This window comes from Physeter macrocephalus, chromosome 4 (assembly GCF_002837175.3).
Source record: "Physeter macrocephalus isolate SW-GA chromosome 4, ASM283717v5, whole genome shotgun sequence".
NCBI lineage: Eukaryota > Metazoa > Chordata > Mammalia > Artiodactyla > Physeteridae > Physeter > Physeter macrocephalus.
The window spans coordinates 28,393,988-28,398,679 of record NC_041217.1 but is presented as its reverse complement, the minus strand read 5'-3'; the positions used below and the strand labels follow the sequence as shown (position 1 = coordinate 28,398,679).

The 4,692-nt window shown below is 40.5% G+C and overlaps 1 long non-coding RNA gene across 1 annotated transcript in view; it reads right to left on the bottom strand.

The window, feature by feature from the left end:
• Positions 1–232: 232 nt before the first annotated feature.
• The window catches only part of LOC129392047 (uncharacterized), a 21,045-nt gene continuing 16,585 nt past the window's right edge, over positions 233–4,692 (bottom strand). The window contains exon 3 of the long non-coding RNA XR_008617043.1: positions 233–483. This is a non-coding gene — a long non-coding RNA (uncharacterized lncRNA). The remainder of the gene's footprint in view (positions 484–4,692) is intronic.

The following is a 4,692-nucleotide window of genomic DNA, read 5'->3' as shown; positions in this document are numbered from 1 at the left end:
TGTTTGGGGTCTCCTTTTCGCAGGCTGCAGGTTTGTAGTTCCCGTTGTTTTTGGTGTCTGCCCCCAGTGGGTAAGGTTGGTTCAGTGGGTTGTGTAGGCTTCCTGGTGGAGGGGACTGGTGCCTGTGTTCTCGTGGATGAGGCTGGATCTTGTCTTTCTGGTGGGCAGGACCATGTCTGGTGGTGTGTTTTGGGGTGTTTGTGAACTTATTATGATTTTAGGCAGCCTCTCTTCTAATGGATGGGGTTGTGTTCCTGTCTTGCTAGTTGTTTGACATAGGGTGTCCATCACTGTAGCTTGGTGGTCGTTGAGTGGAGCTGGGTCTTAGCATTAAGACAGAGATCTCTGGGAAAGCTCTTGCTGATTGATATTATGTGGGGTTGGGAGTTCTCTGGTGGACCAATGTCCTGAACTCCACTCTCTCACCTAAGAGGCTCAGATCTGATGCCCGGCCAGAGCACCAGGACCCTGTCAGCCACATGGCTCAGAAGAAAAGGGAGGAAAAAAAAGAAAGAAAGAAAGAAGAAAAATAAAGTTACTAAAATAAAAAACTTTTAAAATTATTAGAAATAAAAAATTAAAATGTAATAAAAAAAGAAAGAAAGAAGAGAGCAACCAAACCAAAAAACAAATTCACGAATGATAACAAGTGCTAAAAACTATCCTTAAAAAAAAAAAAAAGACAGACAGAACCCTATGACAAATGGTAAAACAAAGGTATACAGACAAAAATCACACAAAGAAACATACACACTCACAAAAAGAGAAAAAGGAAAAAAAATTTAAAATATATATATATTTATAAAAGGAAGAGAGCAACCAAATCAATAAACAAATCTACCAATGATTATAAGCTCTAAATACTAAACTAAGATAAACATAAAACCAGAAACTAATTAGATGCAGAAAGCAAACCCCAAGTCTACAGTTTCTCGCAAAGTCCACTGCCTCAATTTTGGGATGATTTCTTGTCTATTCAGGTATTCTAGAGGTGCAGGGTACATCAAGTTAATTGTGGAGATTTAATCTGCTGCTCCTGAGGCTGCTGGGAGAGATTTCCCTTTCTCTTCTTTGTTTGCACAGCTCCTGGGGTTCAGCTTTGGGTTTGGCCCCACCTCTGCATGTAGGTCTCCTGAGGGTGTCTGTTCCCCACTCAGACAGGACGGGGTTAAAGTAGCAGCTGATTAGGGTGCTCTGGCTCACTCAGGCTGGGAGGATGGAGGGGTACAGAATGCGGGGCGAGCCTGTGGCAGCAGAGGCCAGCATGACATTGTGACAGCCTGAGCTGCAACATGTGTTCTCCCAGGGAAGTTGTCCCTGGATCACGGGATCCTGGCAGTGGCGGGCTGCACAGGCTCCCGGGAGGGGAGGTGTGGATAGTGACCTGTGCTTGCACATAGGCTTCTTGGTGGCTGCCACAGCAGCCTTAGTGTTTCATGCCCGTCTCTGGGGTCCACGCTGATAGCCGTGGCTCGTGCCTGTCTCTGGAGCTCATTTAAGCAGTGCTCTGAATCCCCTCTCCTCACACACCCCGAAACAATGGTCTCTTGCCTCTTTGGCAGTTCCAGACTTTTTCCCAGACTCCCTCCCAGCTAGCTGTGGTGTACTAGCCCCCTTCAAGCTGTGTTCATGCAGCCAACCCCATTCCTCTCCCTGGGATCTGACCTCTGAAGCCCGAGCCTCAGCTCCCAGCCCACGCCCGCCCCAGCGGGTGAGCAGACAAGCCTCTCAGGCTGGTGAGTGCAGGTCGGCACCGATCCTCTGTGCGGAAATCTCTCCACTTTGCCCTCCGCACCTCTGTTGCTGCACTCTCCTCCATGGCTCCAAAGCTTCCCCCCCACCCCCACCGTCTCTGCCAGTGAAAGGGCTTCCTAGTGCATGGAAATTTTTCTTCCTTCACAGCTCCTTCCCAGAGGTGCAGGTCCCATCCCTATTCTTTTGTCTCTGTTTTTTCTTTTTTCTTTTGCCTTCCCACATACGTGGGGAATTTCTTGCTTTTTGGAAAGTCTGAGGTCTTCCGCCAGTGTTCAGTAGGTGTTCTGTAGGAGTTGTTCCACATATAGATGTATTGTTGATGTATTTGTGAGGAAGAAGGTGATCTCCCCATCTTACGCCTTTGCCATCTTGAAGGTCCTCTCCTTATTTACCTTATGAATGGGAGTTTGTACCTTTTGACCACCTTCCTCCAATCTCCCCTCCCCCCACGCTCTGTCTCTGTTAACCACAAGCTTGATCTCTTTTTCTATGAGTTTGCTTTTTTGTGTTTTATTTTAAATTCCACATATAAGTGACATCATATAGTATTTTTCTTTCTCTGAGTTATTTCACTTAACATAATGCCCTCAAGGTGTAAATGGGATTGTTTTAATTTCTCCTTCTGATAGTTCATTGTTAGTGTATAGAAATACAAGAGACTTCTATATATTAACTTTGTATCTTGCAACTTTACTGAATTCATTAATAAGATCTAGTAGGTTTTGGTGGTGTCTTTAGGAGTTTCTGCAGAAAGTATCATGTCATCTGCAAACAGTGACAGTTTTACATTTTCTTTTTCAATTTGGATTTCTTTTATTTCTTTTTCTTTTCTGATTGCTTTGACTAGGACTTCCATACTATGTTGCATAAGAGTGGTGAGAGTGGGCATCCTTGTTTTGTTCCTGATCTTGGAGGAAATGCTTCCAGCTTTTCACTATTGAGCATGATGATAGCTGTGGGCTTGTCATATATGGCCTTTATCATATTGAGGTATGTTTCCTCCATACTTACTTTGTTGAGAGTTTTTATTATAAGTGGATGCTGAATTTTGTTAAAAGATTTTTCTGCATCTATTGAGATGATCATATGTTTTTTATTGTTCAATTTGTTGATGTGTTGTACCACATTGATTGGTCTGTGGATATTGAACCATCCTTGCATCCCTGAGATAAATCCCACTTGATCATGATGTATGATTCTTTTTTTTTAATGTTTTAAAATTAGATTTAAATAACATAGTGATATGTTTATTCATGGTATACACCATGTAAAAGAAATAAATAATTTGGTTATGTTCTTGAATTTTCACGAGGTGAAATTCCATCACAATCCTTGAGTAACTGAAACTTGGTGATTTTTAGAGCCATCCAATTATAGGAATTCAGTGCAATTATTTTTCTAATAAAGTTAGTTTTCACTTACATGTGTCTGTCATTTCCTGTTGATATTAGGATTTATTTAAATTAAATTTAATTTATTTTTTATACAGAAGTTTCTTATTAGTTATCTGTTTTATACATAGTAGGGTATATATGTTAATCCCAATCTCCCAGTACATCCTACCCCCCCACACACACACTTTCCCCCCTTGGTGTCCATATGTTTGTTCTGTACATCTGTGTACCTATTTCTGCCTTGCAAACCAGATAATCTGTACCATTTTTCTAGAGTCCTCATATATGTGTTAATATACGATATTTGTTTTTCCCTTTCTGGTTTACTTCACTCTGTATGACAGTCTCTAGGTCCATCCACCTCTCTACAAATGACCCAGTATCGTTCCTTTTTATGGATGAGTAATATTCCATTGTATATATGTATCACATCTTCTTTATCGATTCATCTGTCAGTGGGCATTTAGGTTGCTTCCATGACCTGGCTATTGTAAGTAGTGCTGCAGTGAACATTGGGGTGCATGTGTCTTTTTGAATTACGGTTTTCTCTGGGTATATGCCCAGTAGTGGGATTGCTGTATCATATGGTAATTCTATTTTTAGTTTTTAAGGAAGCTCCATACTGTTCTCCATAGTGGCTGTATCAATATACATTCCCACCAACAGTGCAAGAGGGTTCCCTTTTCTCCACACCCTCTCCAGCATTTGTTGTTTGTAGATTTTCTGATGATGCCCATTCTAACCAGTGTGAGGTGATACCTTATTGTAGTCTTGATTTGCATTTCTCTAATAAATAGTGATGCTGAGTAGCTTTTCATGTGCCTCTTGGCCATCTGTATGTCTTCTTTGCAGAGATGTATATTTAGGTCTTCTGCCCATTTTTTGATTGGATTGTTTGTTTCTTTAATATTGAGCTGCATGAGCTGTTTATATATTTTAGAGATTAATCCTTTGTCTGTTGATTCATTTGCAAATATTTTCTCCCATTCTGAGGGTTGTCTTTTTGTCTTGTTTATAGTTTCCTTTGCTGTGCAAAAGCTTTGAAGTTTCATTAGGTCCCATTTGTTTATTTTTGTTTTTATTTCCATTACTTTAGGAGGTGGATCAAAGAAGATCTTGCTATGATTTATGTCAAAGAATGTTCTTCCTATGTTTTCGTCTAAGAGTTTTATAGTGTCTGGTCTTACATTTATCTCTTTAATCCATTTTGGGTTTATTTTTGTGTATGGTGTTAGAGAGTGTTCTAATTTCATTCTTTTACAGGTAACTGTCCAGTTTTTGCAGCACCACTTATTGAAGAGACTGTCTTTTCTTCATTGTATGTCCTTGCCTCTTTTGTCATAGATTAGTTGACCATAGTTGTCTGGGTTTATCTCTGGGCTTTCTGTCCTCTTCCATTCATCTATATTTCTGTTTTTGTGCCAGTACCATATTGTCTTAATTACTGTAACTTAGTAGTATAGTCTGAAGTCAGGGAGTCTGATTCCTCCAGCTCCATTTTTTTCCCTCAAGATTGCTTTGGCTATTTGGGGTCTTTTGTGTC